Here is a 19,492-nt window from a genome sequence, read left to right on the forward strand (position 1 = left end):
CAAGTTCAGGGTGTCAGCATGGCGGGGTAAGGGTTGATTTCCTGGTTCACCGCCAGTGCTTTCTCACCGTGTCTGCTCATGTGGCAGAAGAGGCTAGGGAGCTCTGTGTGGCCTCTTATAAGAACGCTAATATTCACGAGAGCTCAACCCTCCTGATCATTATGATCCAAAGGTTCCACCTTCTAATATGATCAATTAGGGAGCCAGAAATATTCAGATCATAGTAGAGCCTAGGGAACTTGTGGGACAAAAATCAAGTAAACTGACATATACATAACTGGAAACCCAAAAGTAAAGAAAGAAAGGAACAGGAAGATTATTTAAAGGGAAAAAATGTCCAAAAACTTCCCAAATTTGAGCAAAGATATGAAGGTACAAATACAAGAAACTCATTGAACTCCAAGTAGGATAAACTCAGAGTCAACCAAGATACATGGTCATCAAAGTACCAAAAATCAAAGATGATGAGAGGATATTGATAGCAGTGAGAGAAAGACCACTCGCCACTACAAGACATCCTCAGTAAGACTGTCAAATGATTTCTCAGGTTTCACAGGTTGACAGAGAGGAATTGTGCTCTACGGGTGAATTAATTACACCCAGAGCCTCACCCATATTTGAGTTAGATTATTTAAAAGGTTGGATTTGGAACTTTTGAGCTGATGAGACTTATATGAAATTTTGGACTTTGGCTTGATAATGGAGGGTTTGAGCCTTTGGGTGACGTTGGGATGGGGTGTGGGACAGAATAATCTTTGGAGACCACAGAGCAGACTGTGATAAGATAAAGAGTCCTTGCAACATGTCCGTGTTCTAATCTCCAGAATCTGTGAATTGATAACCTATATGAACATTCCAGATGTGATTGGATTGAGAATTTTAAAGAGAATTGTCCTGGAATCTGTGTTGGCAGAGTATGATCACAAGAGCCCTTATTAGAGGTGCACCTGAGAGTTAGAGTCAGAGAAGAAGATGTGACAAAGACAACAGAAGCCAGAGCGATGTCTTTGAGCTCAAGAATAAGGAAATCCCCTAGAAATTGAAAAAGCAAGGCACAGATTTTCTTCTAGGTCCTCCAGGAGGAACGAAGTCCTCTGAATCACTCAATTTTAGCCCAGAGAGACACATTTTAAACTTTTAACCTCCTTAACTATATTATGGCAAGTTTGTATTGTTTGAAACAAGGAAGTTTGTGATATGTGACAATTTGTGGCATCAGCAATAGGAAATTAACAGAAACTGCATGTCTGCAATTATCTCAAAATAAAAAGTTAAAAAAAGCATATATTCCTACCACACAATCCAACCATTTCACTATTTGATATTTACCCCAAATAAATGGAAGTATACATTTCTACAAGGACTTTGACATGGACAGTCATAGGAACTTCATTTGAATTCTTCCAAAACCATCTAAAACCACAAATCAACCAACGGCAGCCATTAACTTGGTAGATTGGAAGTTCAATTAGAAAGAAAACTGTAGAGAGGAAAAACAACCCGAGCATTATTATAACATCTTTTAACGTTAAATTCAGTCAAACTGAGTCTTGTCTTTGATAAATTTCCTTAACACTGAGATCCATAGATAAGTCATCATCCAAGGCAGGATTGCTCATGTTTATTAATGTAGTCATTCAACAAATGGTTACTGAGGACTTCATGCATCCCAAGCACAGTTGTGAAGTTTGAATATTTAGCAGTCAACAAAATAAACAAAAATGGATATTGATATGAAGCAGACAGAAGGTAGACAATAAAATGCTTCTCCTATGAAGCAGTGGCTTGAGGATAGGATTTTCCTTTGTTCCCTCCTGGATGTCACACAGAAGCAAAAGTTGCAGTGGAAAAATAATCTGTGAACTCCATTTTCAGCTACACTGAACTGCTTTGAAGTTTGAAGTTAAATTGTATGTAAGAATTGCCCAAACCACTCAGAATGATGAAAATCCAGGGAAGAGTGGAGGGAAGAGTGGATTAATCTGCCAGCCCAAAATGTGTCATTTTGGCATAAAGACGACTTGAGCTAAAGATACTTTAAACACAGCAGGCACATGGAGAACATTCCGACCTCCCATTTGCTTCCCGAAAGCGGGAGATCAAATTCCCAAGTGAAACATGTTCTCCCTGTTCCAGGAAGAAAGGAACATTCTTATTGCCGGAGACACGGAGTGGAGGCTGAGAGAATTCTGTACAAAGACCTTGTTAAAGTAACTCCTCTTTCTGTAGCCTCGTCACATATGCACCTGCTTTTCTTCCATTGCCTCCCTTTGTTCAACCTAGTAGAGAAAAGCACTTCAGTTTTGCCACATTTCGTGGTCTTGATTTTCCTATAATGTCTCCTTAGGCTCATAAAACTAACATCAAATAAATCTGTATGCTTTCCTCCTGTTCATCTGTCTGTGTCAAATTAATTGTCACGCCCAGCCAAAGACCCTAAGAGGGGAGAGACGAAATTGTGCTTCCCCGGAAGCAGCAAGCTGCCAGGTATGAGAAAAAAATAAAAACGAATCATTTTTGGCACCAGATCTTCAAAAACTCTAAAAAGACCCTGTAGCTGATGGTCTACCTCTCAATACCAAATATACACATTTTGATTTCAATGAGATCCACGACCCGGGAAAACCAGGTAGAGATAGAGCGGGTAGGCTACACGAGGAAGACAAGCGATCCAAATAAATACAGAATCACAAATAGACAATCCCTAAATTCTTTGGGAGAATAAAAGAAAAGACAAGAAGAAAAAACAGAGGCTATGTTACAAAATAAATAACTGGGTGTATAATATGAAGATATGACAATGAAGGCAACTATTAGAATAAAAATACAAATCCTCTTAAACCCAGAACGCTGTGCACAAAAACGCGCCAAATGTATCTCTGTGTGAAAAAATAAAAATAAAAATGTACACAGAAATATAAAGCAATAAAGCATTGCTATCATATCACTAAATATAAAAGCACTTAAATTATCATTAAAAATGATTTTCGTTATGGGGAGCCTGAGTGGCTCAGTCAGTTAAGCGTCCGACTTCAGCTCAGGCCATGATTTTGCAGTTCGTGACTTCCAGCCCCCTTGTCCGGCTCTGTGTTGACAGCTCGGAGCTTGGAGCCTGCTTTGGATTCTGTGTCTCCCTCTCTTTCTGCCCCTCCCCTGCTCACACTCTCAAAAATGAATAAACATTAAAAAAATTTTCAAAAAATGATTTTTGCTTGACTCATCATGTAAAGTCCAACTCTGTATTCTACATGAGATATTGAAATAAAACAATTTCAGAAAAACATGATTATAAAGTATTAAAACAATTCAAAAGGCAAAAACTTGTGCATGTTCATACCAGAAAATGTAAATGAAAGTTAAGCAAAAGCTTGTCATCTGAAAAACAGAAAGGTACTATTTAGAAGACACACTTTATTTTTTTAATTAAAAAAAAAATTTAACCTTTACTCATTTTTTGAGAGGCAGAGAGAGAGCATGAGCAGCGGAGGGGCAGAGAGAGAGGAAGACACAGAATCGGAAGCACAGAGCCTCATGCGGGGCTTGAACTCATGAACCGTGAGATCACGACCTGAGCTCAAGCCAGATGCTTAACCGACTGGGCCACCCAGGTGCCCAGAGAAGCCACACTTTAAATACATTAAAAAAAAAATCACTTTATATGCGAAAAGTTTAAGATCAAAGTGGTAACTTAACTACACTCATGTAAGCAACAAATGACACTGCAATTTTATAAAATAAAATTATAAAAATTAAAATGAGAAATTGAAGGAAACCTATTGAATAGAAGATATTAAGATATCATATTGTTCACAGACAAAAACAAACAAGAAAAACATTTTTAGTTGTTATCTTAATAACTGAACACAAAATCTATACCTTAGATGATGCAATAAAGGACTATTCTTTTTTTAAAAGTCCCTGGCATACTTCAAAAGTCACACATGTAGAAGGGTATGTCTTAGTCCGTTGGGCTGTGATAAATAAAATACCAGGCTGAGTAGCTTATAAACATCACATATTTATTTCTCACAGCTCTGGAGGCTGTAAAGTGTAAGCCAGGGTTCTAGCACGGTTAGGTGAGGGCCTTTTCCTCTGTTCATAGCTGACTCCACACATGGTGGGAGGATCCCTGGAAGCCATTTTATAAGGAACTATTTCTATTCATGATGGCTCCACCCTCCTGACACACACAAGTTCTGGAAAGTCCCTCCTCCTAATACCACCACCTTCAGGATGAGGATTTCAATATGATTTTTTCAGGGCACAAACATTAAACCATTGTAGCTCAAAATAAAATCTCATTAGTGTTGGTGAAGTGGCAGAGAAAGGGGAACCCTCTTCTGTTGGTGGGAATGAAAACTGGTGCACCCTGGAAAACATTATGGAAGTTCCTCAAAAATTAAAAATAGAACTACTTTGGTATTCGGCAATGGCACTACCAGGTATTTACCCAAAGAACACAAAAATACTTTAGGCAAAGGGATAGATGCACGCTGATGTTTACAGTAGCATTATCCATAATAACCAAATTATGGAAACAGCCCAAGTGTCCAAGGACTGTTGAATGGACAAAGCAGATATGGTGTCTAATGGAGTATTACTCTGCCATGAAAAAGAATGAAATTTTGCTATTTGCAACATGTGGATGGAGCTAGAGAGTATTGTTTTTTTATAAAAATTTTTTTCGACATTTATTAATTTTTGAGAGAAAGGGACAGAGTGTGGGTGGGGAAGGGTCGGAGAGAGGGAGACAGAATCTGAAGCAGGTTCCAGGCTCTGAGCCGTCAGCACAGAGCCTGACTCAGGGCTTGAATTCACTAGGCATGAGCTGAAGTCAGAGGCTTAACTGACTGAGCCACCCAGGTACCCCTAGAGAGTATTATGCTAAGCGAAATAAATCAGAGAAACACAGATACCATATGATTTCACTCTTATGTGGAATTTAAGAAACAAAACAAATTATGGTAGGTGAAAAAACAAAGAGGCAAACCGAGAAATGGACTCTAATCTATAGAGAACAAATGGAAATATAGTACAGAAATAAAAATTAAAGTTTAAAAACAAAATCAATACAAGAAAAGAAAAAAAAAAACGTTTTTATGAAACGTAAGAGATTTTCTTTTAAAATAAATAAGTCCAGGCACCTGGGTGGCTCAGTCAGTTAAGTCTTGGACTTCAGCTCAGGTCATGATCTCACGGTTCATGGGTTCAAGCACCGCATCGGGCTCTGTGCTGACAGCTCAGAGCCTGGAGTCTGCTTTGGATTCCGTGTCTCCCATTCTCTCTGCCTCTCCCCTGCTCACGCTCTGTCTCCCTCTCTCAAAAATGAATATACATTTTAAAAATGAATAAAAGAGTCATAGTCAAGAAAAAATTAATAACAATTTTATAGAAAAAGTCGAGAAAGATTATAAATAACAGGTTATATATCCAATATGGTAGTCTATAACCAAAATAAGGCTTGGAGAAAAAATTATCTACCAAATAATAAAATAAGTGACTTAAGCATACAGGTAAAAATGTTAGGAAATGAGCAATAAAGTGAATAAAAATATAACAGAAAGATCCAATAAACAAAACACCAGAAAAAATGTTAAAAAGATCAGTAATAAATATTTATTAAAGCTTTGAAATAATATAAAATAGAAAACAAATCTGGGGCGCCTGGGTGGCGCAGTCGGTTAAGCGTCCGACTTCAGCCAGGTCACGATCTCGCGGTCTGTGAGTTCGAGCCCCGCGTCGGGCTCTGGGCTGATGGCTCGGAGCCTGGAGCCTGTTTCTGATTCTGTGTCTCCCTCTCTCTCTGCCCCTCCCCCGTTCATGCTCTGTCTCTCTCTGTCCCAAAAATAAATAAACGTTGAAAAAAAAATTTAAAAAAAAAAAAAAAAATAGAAAACAAATCTAAACATGAGAACAAAATATAAAATTTCAAATGAAAAAATAAATGTAAATACATAAACTGAGGGTTTTAAATTAGTACCTTGGCTTATTGTCACACAAACACTTGAAAACCCAGGGAGAGTTTTTTATGAAACTATTACTTGCTAAAAAAAAGAGAAGATCTAAAATTGCAGAAGTAGAATATATATATATATATATATATATATAGGGGCGCCTGGACGGCTCAGTTGGTTGTGTCTGATTCTTGGTTTCTGCTCAGGTCATGATTTCATGGTTTCCTGAGTTCGATCCTGGTATTGGGCTCTGTGCTGATAGGGTGGAGCTTGCTTGGGATTCTCTGTACTCCCACCTCCCACACTGCCCCTCCCCCACTTGCATTGTCTCTCTCTCTCTCATACAAATAAATAAACTTAAAAAAAAGTAGAATATATATAAATGCATCATGCAATTTAACCAATATTCTAACATCTAGGTCATAAAAAGAGCAGTAGGATTAAACTGTTTTAGAAGAGAATTTGAATAAATCATGAAAAGAAAAATTCTTTCCGGCAACCCAGTTGGGACCCCTCTCACTCTTGAGAGCTTTGTACTTTCACTCAGTAAACTCTATCAGTTTCCTCACTCTCTGCTGTCCTCGAGCTTCATTCTTGGACTCCCAAGAGACAAGGACCAGCGACTCTCCCACCTGCCTGTAACACCCAGACCCCAAGGAAAGACAAACCTCTCTCCTTTTCTTTCCGAGCCTGCCAGAGACTGCTTATATCTGCTCTCTTTCTATATCTTCAATAAACTCTACTCTCACTTCAAAAACAAAACCAAAAAAATAAATAAAACAAAAAACAACAGACTATTACAGTAGGTTTTAATCTCTCATTTTATTTCAGGATGTTTCAAAACATGTACATTTTATAAGACATACTTACAATAATGCTGATACTACAATTTTACAGGTGTTGGAAAGAAAGACAAAACGAAGGAAAGCATAGGAGCATAGATCAATTTTCCTAATATATATAATTTCAAAATACTGGAATAAAAGGAAATAAAAAGAACCACACAGTTATGAGCAGGTGAAGTTCTTCAAAGAGTATTGGGAGTTTTGATATTAGTAAATCTGTTATTATAATATACCTAAAATCAAAGATACCTAACGATGTCCAAGGGGCTATGACAAAATTAAACAAGGATTCCTGATTTAAACCTACACCAACAGCAAAATACATAACAATAAATTTATTGTGTGGACATTGTTAAGGTCAATTAGACTTGTTTTAAACTTGATAAAATATATCTTTCAGGCTAAACCCAGTACCTTGCTTTATGGGGACCCAGTGGACGCAATCCTGTGACTAAAAATGAGAGCTGCAGGGGCGCCTGGGTGGCTCAGTCGGTTAAGCAGCCGCCTTCGGCTCAGGTCAGGATCTCACAGTTTGTGAGTTCAAGACCGGCATCAGGCTCTGTGCTGACAGCTCAGAGCCTGGAGCCTGATTCAGAATCTGTCTCCCCTCTCTTTCCGCTCCTCCCCCACTTACGCTCTCAGTCTGTCAAACCTGAATAAACGTTAAAAAATAATTAAGAAAAACAATGAGAGCTGTATGAAAAACAATGAGTGACTGCACTGCTGTTTAATGCTCTCTGCAATCTCCAGCCAATAAAACTCGGGGGGGGGGGGGGGTGGTGGTGAAAGGAAGATATTGAGGTACAAAAATTACAGGAGATATAATACATTTAATTTAAAAATGAATTCAGTTAAATACTCAGAAAATAATTTACTAAAAAATAGGGTACAAAATTAATCTATTTATATCTGTAGTTTTCTCAATAATAAAGTAACGATGAAATGCAAATTAGAATTCAAGAAAATGTTTAAAAAAACTGAAGGATACAGACAAAATAAACTAAAAGACATACTTTTGCATAAAAATTGCCTAATTGTAAACATTGAAGTTCAGTAAAATCCCAATGTAGAAACATAGGTATCTGATCATTGGAACTAGAAAATCAAAACGTAAAATTTCTATGGAGCTATAAGCGAAAAAGAACCACCAGAGAGTTTAGACGGGGAAAAGAAAATCAACGTGAGACTAATCCCGCCATTTATGAGGATGTATTAATAAGCTTAATGTATCAAAAGAGGGTAGTTCCAGTGTGCACAGAGAGAATAAGACAAACCAGGTGGAGTAGAAACTCTAAAATTATGCACAATTACATATAGGAACTTATGCCATGGAAACTTTGATATGCAAAGTCATCATTCAATTAAGATGCATGGATATCTAGATAGCTATTTGAAAACAAAACAAACTTCGATTTATGTATCATAGCCTGTAACAAAATAAATTCTTGACTGGATGAGCAATTTAAATATGAAGCGTAAAACCCTCAAATTATGAAGGAAAATCTGAAAGCATTTCTTTCTGACATTAAAATGGCAAAAGAAAATTTCCTTAGGGACGCAGAACTCCAGAATTCATTAAACAAAATGTTGACCACACTGAACTAGACAACATAAGAAAAATAACAATAACAACAACAAAAAAGAACTTTTTTGTGTGTTCAAGACACCACTGACAATGTTAAGATACAGATGACAAATTAGGGGGAAGAAATAGGTTCAATGGTGTCACAAAAAGCTGTTCTCTTAACATGTCAAGAGTTCTAGGGAATGATTAGGAAGACAAATGTGCCAAAAGAAAATCAAGCAAAAGGCATTTTAAGAAAAGTTCACAAAGAGGGAAATATTCACGATATTTAAACATGAAATGATATTGATCCTTTTACATAATAAGAGAAATACCTATTAAACTTCCCCAAGGACATATTTTTTGCCTATGTAAAGTGAACAGTAAATTTTAAATGTTTGATAATAACTCTCTGTTGGCGAATTGTGGGCAACAATTTTTCTCATACTTTGCTTGTGGAAATAAAATTCAGTACAATACCTATAGAGAGGGAGGGGACCACAGCTGTAGGTTCATTTAACCTTTAGCCTAATAATCCAACACCTAGGAGTTGTCTTTGCCTAAATTCATGAACACAAGGAAAATGACATTTTATGCAAGGTCACTTTTTCAAAACGCTGTTCCAATGGCAAAAGTTGAAAACGAATATCCTATCAAGAATCGATAGGTTAATAAATTTAGGTTGAGCCCGACAGTAGAATATGAGACTAGAAAAGGTAAAATAAGATTATGGAAACTCTGTTGTAGTGTGTGTGTGTGTGTGTGTGTGTGTGTGTGTGTGTACCCATGCAAGGACTAAAATAAATAAAAGTCAGTGATCATAAAAGAGACTAGTCAAGATTATTCCTATAAACTAAGGAAAGTCAGTGGGGGCTTCAATGAACATTCTAAGATGTGAAAAAGAAAGGGAATCAAATATGATTCCTGAGTACCTGAAAAAAAAAAGAGGTATTATTTGCAGAGTTGGAAAACATTGAAAGAGGAGAGGTTAAGAGTTGAGATGACATGTTAAAGGTGGTTGCCTGAGAAACATTCCCGGGAAAATAGAGTGGGCAGGTGTGTATGACATCCAAACTTAAAGAGAGAAATCTGCCTTGGAAATATGTTTTTGGATGTCCTTAGTGCTTGGAGGATATTTTAAACATCTGAGAATGTATGAGTTCACTGAAGGACTGAACTGTGGGTTGTGAGTCATGGATTTCCACGAGCTGTGAGTTTAGGAAGATGAGCAGGAACCAGCAAAAGTAAGAGGAAGCCAGTGTAGAAAAAATGTAGAAAAATGTAGAAAAAAACACCAGGATAATGTGATACCACAGAAGATGTGTGAAGAAGGTCTTTCAAGGAGGAGAGGGGAATCTGGGGCTGAGAATTGATTATTAGATTTAAATGACAACAGTTATTGGGGACATTATCGTAAGTGGTTTCAGTTGGCTCTTCTGAGACTTGAGTGAAATGGTTTCAAGAGAGAATGAGAGCAAGGGAAAGTCCAGAGAGTTCGTTAGACCATCCTCAGTAGGTGGTCGGCTGTAGATGCAAAAATGGGGCTGGAGCTGGTGAAGGAGGTGTAGTCAAGACGATTTTTTAAAATATATATACATGTGCTTATTTTTGAGAGACAGAGAGAGACAGAGCACAAGTGGGAGAGGGGAAGAGAGAGGGAGACACAGAATTCGAAACAGGCTCCAGGCTCTGAGCTGTCAGCACAGAGCCCCACACGGGGCTCAAACCCACGAACCGAGAGATCATGACCTGAGCCGAAGTCGGAAGCTTAACCGACTGAGCCACTCAGGCAAGGTGATATCACCCAAGGTGATATTTTTAAATTGATTTTTTTAAAAAAACGATTAGCAGCATGTTTACATGTAGACAAAAATGAATCTGTGGAAGGGAAAAAAAATGGTGATGTAAGAGCAAAAGCCATCTGGTTTGAATTTTGTCCTTGAGTGGGGTAGCTGGCACATATCCCGCCCTTGAGTCAAGTGGAGAGGTGACTCTTAGGAACATAAGGGGTGCACCCAAAGAAGCAGAAGGGCCCTGTGAGGACTAGTTACATTCATATAAGAAAAAGCAAAGTTAGCCTCTAAAAGGGCAAAGAGGAGGAAGGTGCTTACCATTATTATTTTGCTTTTTTTCCATATGATTTATGGAAAATATACTCCAATTTTAATAAAAATATAACGATTTTCAAGGTGAGAATCGCATTGCGAAATAAAGTCACGCATGGTTAGATCGTTGACCTTTTCTTCCACTTTTTTAACCACTCATCAGAATTTATCTTCCCAAACTCTTACACTTGGTCTCTTCCTCCAAGTAGCTACTTATTTTCAACTGCAACCCATCCATTGGTATAATTCCACTTGAATTAAGAGCCCACCACTCTTGGTTAGCTTTGACACTTAAAATAATCATTTTTATAATGTTCAAATTATCTTTACTGGGCCTGTTAATAAAAGACAATGTCAGCGTGCTGTGTTCTATTCTTCTGGGCACGTGGCATGAAGCTTGTCACTAACAACAGTCACGTTATATGTGAGTGAGCCCCTATTCCAGCCAACACCGCCCCCCGCCATCCTTGCCTTTTCTTCCTCCCCCTCTGTTGAATATTTCTTAATCTTTCCGCAGAGGTATTCTTTTCCAGCCAAGTAAGACCCTTAGCCAAGAACTGTGTCTCAATGGTCATATTTCACAGAAGACAGACGAGAACTCTGCGCCTCATTGAATAAGTCTTGATTCTTCTATTCTCACAATGGTATGTTTTGGCTCTTAGCAAAGGATTGTTTTCCCTTCAAGAACATGTTGCTCAGCCATGTGGCTTACATGGACTCCAGAAAGGCAGACAGACAGATAGACACAGCATCGGTGTAAACATGACAGAGGAGAAGCTGAAAAGGAAAGACATAGAAAAAATCATTTTGTTTAATGTTTAGCCAATCTGGCTAAAGTTCTGAGTCAGAGAATTTAAAGCCCAAGTCGAAAATCATTTGACCTGAGCACTACATTGTTATTTTAGTTCATGTATTTTCACCTGATACAGGCATTAAATGTGAGAATTTCCTAGAAGAAAGAATGTGACTGAGAATATTGGCTGTTTTTATAAGCCCTGCACCATCGTTTTGGGTTCAAAACTTAGGTTGCGTTATCTTTGTCTTTCTAAGTAACAGTTACAATGCTCTATGTTTTGAATACCAGAGAATTGAAAATAGCATTTCAATACATTTTAATACTTAAAAGCATCAATATCTTTAAGACGTATATAAATGCAATGTAAATTTCATTTCCCTATTTTGTGTATTTCTGTTTAGTCCCTGGAGGAATAGACACTATTTCAACTTTGTCCATTCTCAAATATCAGTGTGGTTTATTTCTTTTCTTTTATTTTTTTAACGTTTATTTATTTTTGAGACAGAGACAGAGCATGAGTGGAGGAGGGGCACAGAGAGAGGGAGACACAGAATCTGAAGCAGGGTCCAGACTCTGAGCTGTCAGCATAGAGCCCGATGCGGGGCTCAAACTCATGAACCATGAGATCATGACCTGAGCTGAAGTTGGACACTCAACCGACTGAGCCACCCAGGAACCCCCAGTGTGGTTTATTTCTAAATATAAAATACCTGTCGGGAGGTACCTGGGTGCCCAGGTGGTTGGTTAAGTGACCGACTCTTGATTTCAACTCAGGTCATGATCTTACCATTTGTGAGTTTGAACCCTGGGTCCAGGCTCTGCCCTGACAGCGCAAAGCCCGTGGGGGATTCTGTCTCTACCCCTCTCTCTGGCCCTCTTCTGCATGTCTGTGTGGGCTCTCTCTCTCTTTCAAAATAAATAAACTTAAAAAAAATACCTCTCCAAACATTTAGTTTCCTGTGATAATGCTTATTTTTACTCCTCTCTCTCTTTCAAAATAAATAAAATTAAAAAAAATACCTCTCCAAACACTTAGTTCCCTGTGATAATGCTTATTTTTACTCTTCATAGTATTTTCAACAATGTCACCTATTATCTGCGTCATTTACGATCAAGGAGTTATGCATATGAAAATGGAAGCTATGCATGTACAAGTCTCCATGAAGACAAGAATTGTTATGGCTTGTTTTAGATTTTCCTAAAACTAAGGGAGGTTTGGCTCCCTCCCTCTCTAACTTTTTTTTTCCTTCCCCTCCCGCATGGTCTTCTGTTAAGTTTCTCAGGATCCACATAACAGTGAAAACATATGGTATCTGTCTTTCTCTGAATGGCTTATTTCACTTAGCATCACACTCTCCAGTTCCATCCATGTTGCTACAAAGGGCCATATTTCATTCTTTCTCATTGCCACGTAGTACTCCATTGTGTATATAAGCCACAATTTTTTTATCCATTCATCAGTTGATGGACATTTAGGCTCATTCCATAATTTGGCTATTGTTGAGAGTGCTGCTATAAACATTGGGGTACAAGTGCCCCTATGCATCAGTACTCCTGTATCCCTTGGGGAAATTCCTAGCAGTGCTATTGCTGGGTCATAGGGTAGGTCTATTTTTAATTTTCTGAGGAACCTCCACACTGTTTTCCAGAGTGGCTGCACCAATTTGCATTCCCACCAACAGTGCAAGAGGGTTTCCGTTTCTCCACATCCTCTCCAGCATCTATAGTCTCCTGATTTGTTCATTTTGGCCACTCTGACTGGCGTGAGGTGATACCTGAGTGTGGTTTTGATTTGTATTTCTCTGATGAGGAGCGACATTGAGTATCTTTTCATGTGCCTGTTGGCCATCCGGATGTCTTCTTTAGAGAAGTGTCTATTCATGTTTTCTGCCCATTTCCTCACTGGGTTATTTGTTTTTCGGGTGTGGAGTTTGGTGAGCTCTTTATAGATTTTGGATACTAGCCCTTTGTCCGATGTGTCATTTGCAAATATCTTTTCCCATTCCGTTGGTTGCCTTTTAGTTTTGTTGTTTGTTTCCTTTGCTGTGCAGAAGCTTTTTATCTTCATAAGGTCCCAGTAGTTCATTTTTGCTTTTAATTCCCTTGCCTTTGGGGATGTGTCCAGTAAGAAATTGCTACGGCTGAGGTCAGAGAGGTCTTTTCCTGCTTTCTCCTCTAGGGTTTTGATGGTTTCCTGTCTCACATTCAGGTCCTTTATCCATTTTGAGTTTATTTTTGTGAATGGTGTGAGAAAGTGGTCTAGTTTCAACCTTCTGCATGTTGCTGTCCAGTTCTCCCAGCACCATTTGTAAAAGAGACTGTCTTTTTTCCATTGGATATTCTTTCCTACTTTGTCAAAGATGAGTTGGCCATATGTTTGTGGGTCTAGTTCTGGGGTTTCTATTCTATTCCATTGGTCTATGTGTCTGTTTTTTGGAATTAGCACATATTCTGTTCAGTGACCTGGCAGAAATCCCTTCCATGCTTTCTAGACGGTAAGATAAGAGTCCATTTAATCCATACAGAAGTAGCAATAGTTTGTATTTCCATAAAGATATCTCTGGATCCCAGAATCTCTTCATCCACATCCAAAACCATATACCCTTAACAGACTCGGTTTTACCAGAAGGGAAGGAGAGACATATGGAAGCCTGGACCCCTAGAGGAACCCCACTGAATTCATCTGGGTGGCCTGGGCTTTCATCCAGTTTAGGATGCCTCCTGAGGAATCTAGTCTGTGCTTGGTTGGATTAGAGCAATGAGATAAATTTTCAACAAGAACAGAGGATAATAAATAGATGTGCCCAATATGATCACAGAGAATCCAAGAGAGAGTAGAAAGACTGAGGAATTGAGAAGTTGAGCAGTGACCCAGAGGCAGCTACCTGCGGGGCATAAAACAAGCACAACAAACTCAAAGTCAGCTGAGTTTGAATTCCTGAGTGTCACTTACCCTTTACTCTTGGGCAAGTGTCTTAACCTGTCTCGGAATCACTTTTTTTAGCTACAAATAAGGAAGTCGTAAATACTAGTTGGTTTTTTTTTCCCCTCTGTTTACTGGTTTCTCCCAATATTTTTTTTACTGCACATTTCTGTACTTTTGTAAGTAAAAACCTTATCCATTTTAAAAATTATTCCTGGGGCGCCTGGTTGGCTCAGTCGGTTAAGCGTCCGACTTTGGCTTCGGTCATGATCTCACAGTTCGTGGTTCGAGCCCCGCCTCGGGCTCTGTGCTGACAGCTCGGAGCCTGGAGCCCGCTTCCGACTCTGTGTCTCCCTCTCTCTCTGCCCCTCCTCCACCCACACTCTATCTCTCTCAACAAAATAAACATGGAAAAAAATATTCCTATGTAATTTGATATTTTTTGTCAACGATTCACCTAAGGATTTCTTTTTAATATCATAGTTTTGAGTTTTTAATGATTTAGTTTGTAAGAAGTTTAGCATGGTTACTGGGGGAAAATAAAACATATTTCTTTGTTTTTTAATTCCAGATCGTTCGTTGTGTCTGAAGTAAACGTGATAAACTTTCCACTACACAAAAACAATATTGACAAAAGCTATGTACGGTTGTATGTGTCACCTAGAACGCAAGCTTTCTGAGAAGAAGAATCTTGGCTCGTGCTGTAACTCCAGCGCTTAAAGCAGTGACAAGCACGTAGTAGGGGCTCCGTACATATTTATGGCACGAAGAAAAGAATTTGCTTATGTGAAGGATCCACCCATCTGCTTTTGGCACGCATCTGTGTCGGAGCAAAGAGGTTTCGGGGACAAATTATGCAGATGCTTACATTTGGCATTAAGAACTCGGCCAAAACAGGGAGTGACTGAGTCCTCGGGGATGGCAGAGTGGAGGGTTGCAGAGATTATGTGCCACAGAAATAACTTGCATCTACATCCCCGAAGAGACTCAGGCCAGCTGTCAGTTTTGGCTGCAGTGAGAAATACCGACATGTTCGAGTCTAGTCACAGCTCTGGCAACCACACATCAATCTCTCTCTCTCTCTCTCTCTCTCTCTCTCTCTCTCTCTGTCTCTGCCTCTGTGTCTGTCTTCTTCTTTCCTCCCTTGGCCTTCCTCTACTCTCTCTTTCCCATTCCCTTCCTTCCTTCCTCCCTTCCTCCCTTTCTCCCTCCCTGCCTTCCTTCTTCTTTCTTTCCTTCCTTATTCCTTCCTTCCTTATTCCTTCCTTCCTTCCTTCCTTCCTTCCTTCCTTCCTTCCTTCCTTCTTTCCTTCCTTCTTTCCTCCCATCCTCCCTCCCTTCCTTCCTTCTTTCCTTCCTTCCTTCCTTCCTTCCTTCCTTCCTTCCTCTGTTCCTTCTTTTTTTCCTTCCTCTCTTCCTTCCTCCCTTCCTTCCTTCTCCATCTCAACTCTCTAAATAAAAATAAAATAGAAGACACCTAGCTGAGAGACATTTTTAGCTGATATTATTAAAGCAGGGAATTGAAGACGTGTGCATATGGTACAGCTGTTTGGTCCATCAGAAAACTGAAAGATTCACGCCAAGCAACCCTGGAGGGCCGGCCCCTATCTTGGACCACCGTCTACTATGTCCCACATGCCCCTGACAAGAATGAGGCAAATCAGCCTCATGTTAACCCTTCAGGCCACCCGGCAGGGGAAATGCATGTGCTACAACACCGATTTCCTGAGGACAATTTTGTGCCTAGTTCTCTAGAAGCACAATGAGCAAACGGGCTCCAGGATTCTGTCTTATTGACAACTGCATGTAGACTATTTGATGCAGCTTTCAAGCTTTTGGTTTTGGCAGCTACAGAGTCTTGGGACAAGTCTCCCTCAAACGATCACTACCTCACAAAGAAATCATGGCATGAAAAGTAAAAGTAAATTCCATGTTTCAAAGGTACATGTTGTGGAGACCACAAGGGCGTGGAGGCCACACCAGCTTGGGTGTCAGTGAAAATGGACTGAAGGAGGAAACAAACAAACAAACCCTAAACATCCTCCCAGGAAGAGTGTTCTTTTTTTTCTCGTAGCAATGACATTCACAGAGGGTGTCCTCGCATGTTTACTCATGACAACCCAGTTCGTAACCCACAGCATAAGCCTTCCCAACCACAAGGGGGGGAAATATCTACACAAGTAACTACACAAAGAGAGCCAGACCCCATGCAGACTAAATTTTGAGTGGTTTCACTGTTAAACATCAAAACAGGGCATAGGGACCCCTAGATGGGTCAGTCTGTTGAGCGTCTGACTTCGGCTCAGGTCATGATCTCAGGGTTTGTGAGTTCGAGCCCCATGTCCGGCTCTGTGCTGACAGCTCAGAGCCTGGAGCCTGCTTCGGATTCTGTGTCTCCCCCTCTCTCTACCCCTCCCTGCTCACACTCCATCACATACACACACTCTCTCTCTTAAAAATAAGCATTAAAAGAAAACACAAAACAACAACAACAGCAAAAAAAAAAAAAACCCAGACCTTAACCATACATGCTTTATATTGTGGTTTTCTGAGACTCTGTAAAGAAGGGTATTCTCACATACTGTTTTAATGTTTATTTCTTTTTGAGAGAGATAGACAGACATAGAGACAGAGACAGGGCTTGAGCAGGGGAAGGGCAGAGAGAGAAGGAGATAGAATCCAAAGCAGGCTCCAGGCTCTGAGCTGTCAGCACAGAGCCTGGCACAGGGCTTGAACTCACAGACTGTGAGATCATAACCTGAGGCAAAGTTGGACGCTTAACCGACTGAGCCACCCCGGTGCCCCTCACATACTGTTTTAATCAGAAAAAAATGTACACCATTGCTCTCCCATCTTATGGTTTCATTTCTACGAAGTTTTTACAATAGAGAAAAAATAGAAAACATAATAAAGATTATTCTAGGATTATATAGTCATGTATGCTCTCCCTTAATTACATAAACTTTGTTTCTCCATTTAGTATACATCCATGATTTCTGATGCAAAAAAAAAAAGTTTCCATGTAATATATACTTTTTTAAAAGGATTTCAAAATGATCATTCCTCACATTTTTCAAGCCTGTCTATCTATCTATCTATCTATCTATCTATCTATCTATTTATCCATCTATCTATAGATCTATTTCAGGTGCTTAATTTAATACAAGTTTTGTGGTCAAATACTTTTGACCCAAGGATTTTGAATAGGAAGTTGAACCCAGGACTTCTCCTGATTTCATGCTTCACAATTCACCCCTAAATCAAAATGTAGCAAAATAGATTGAACAGTTTTTACACTTTCCTCTTTAGAAGTCATGAAAATTCAGTGATGTGCTTTGTTTTAATGCATCCTAGCAATTTGATCGTTGGATTTCACAGACTTTTAATTGTCCATCATTTAACGTAAAACCTCTCATGCTTAATCATCACATGCAGGTTTGATTTGTTTGATAGAATCGCATTAATATTAGAAGAATATTACAACTTCAAGATACTGTTCTTACAAGAAAGCTAATTAGTTTGAGCTACAGAATAAATAATTAATTATGTGGATAGTGAAGCAACTATCTAAAGATGAAAACCAGCATGTCATTGACATTTCCTTTTGGCAAACTCAGTAAAGATTGACAAGAACTGAAACTTTTCTTCCAAATATGGTCTATATATTTTTTTTCTTAGTGTGATGGTCTTTTTTCAAAGAGAATGTTGAAGATTTTTTTGTTGTTTGTAATTATGGATTTTCAGAGGCTTTGTGTCAGTATTCTGATTAAGTTAATTTGTTTACATGAATAGAATGTATTGTGCAGTCTATTGGAAACCATTTTTTTTTAGCACTAGGGGCTAGATGTGAAATATCATTTAGACAGGAACTAATGAAATTATCCTTATCTGAATGCCTTAAAGGAGATAAGGAAATAAATGTCAATTCTGCCATTTCTATAAAAGGCAACAAGTCACAGTACTCAACACATAATCAAAAGAAACATTTAAAATAATCTCTGTGGTCTAATTAAAAGTTCAATTAAGGAAACTATAATGATCTTCACTGATGAACTTTTACAAAAGACACATTTTAATGGATAAGTTTTACTCTGAAAAAAAAGTATAATAAAGCATCACAATGTCAGTAGCAGTCCATTTGCCACCGGAACGCTTTTGATGGCAGTTTTTATTTTATTGCCATTTCCAAAAAAAACATCTAGATAAGGATCCACAGAGCTTACAGCAAGCTGTGAGAATTCTTTGGAGGGCAGCTCTGTGCTGATTTGTTTTGCAGAACCAAAATGTACCTTCTGTTTCTCTGTACTGTGTCCTAGAAGGCACTGGTTTGGGGACATAATGAATGTCCTGGGAGGTACCACTAATACAGGTAAAAAAAAAAATTCAGAAAAGAAAAATAGAAAAAAAGAAAAGAAAAGAAAAGAGAGAGAGAGAGAAAGAGGGAAGGAAGGAAGGAAGGAAGCAAGGAAGGAAGGAAGGAAAGATTTCCTCTGCATCAGGTTTTATGAACAGGCATCGTGCTTCCAAATCTCATATTTCCACCATTTTAGCTGATTTCACATCATTTCTAAAAGTTATGGAGGACAGCTATAACATTATTGTTCGTAATATATAAATACAACAACCACTACCACAACATCAGCAACACTGCAGCTCAGGCTTATTGGCCTTAAAGGTCAAAGAGCCAGTTATTTCACCAGCAAAATGGGTGTATTTGGGAACAGCAAAGGAACTGCAGCTTGAGACATGCAAGCCTTGGCAGCCATGTTCAAATCCAGAGATCAGAGAAGAGCAACATGATAAAGAAAAAAGGATGATGGGAGGAGTTGCTCTAAACAGAAGTCCGTTGGAAGAAACAAGAGTTCAGGGTAGTGATGGTTCCTCATGGACACAGTTGCAGAATTTTCTTATTGGCTAGGCTTATTGCTGGGTGAGGAGAAAAACTTCCTCCTGCATGGGTGGTAATGTAGGCCACTCCCTGTGGGAAATGTAAGGTAAGTCTCTTCTTGTTGGGTCGGCAGTTGACCATGAGTAGTAGGCAGGAATGCTCCCCGTCTTATCTCCCAAATACATTTTAAAGGAGGCTTCCTTGATTCAGTTTTACAGCGGTTTACACTATATCACAAAGTAAATCATGAAAAAAAAAAAGATGATAAAAACCAGACTCTCCCTTTGACTTATATGGGCTGTGTCCTTTCTACTTCATAAACTGCCTCAATGCAAGAAGCCGCAAGTTGGTTTCTAAGTGGTCTTACAGCTTTGAGAGATATTTAGGATGCTCCATTTGCTGGTGACTGAAACCACA

The sequence above is a fragment of the Leopardus geoffroyi genome, chromosome A2 (assembly GCF_018350155.1).
Source record: "Leopardus geoffroyi isolate Oge1 chromosome A2, O.geoffroyi_Oge1_pat1.0, whole genome shotgun sequence".
NCBI lineage: Eukaryota > Metazoa > Chordata > Mammalia > Carnivora > Felidae > Leopardus > Leopardus geoffroyi.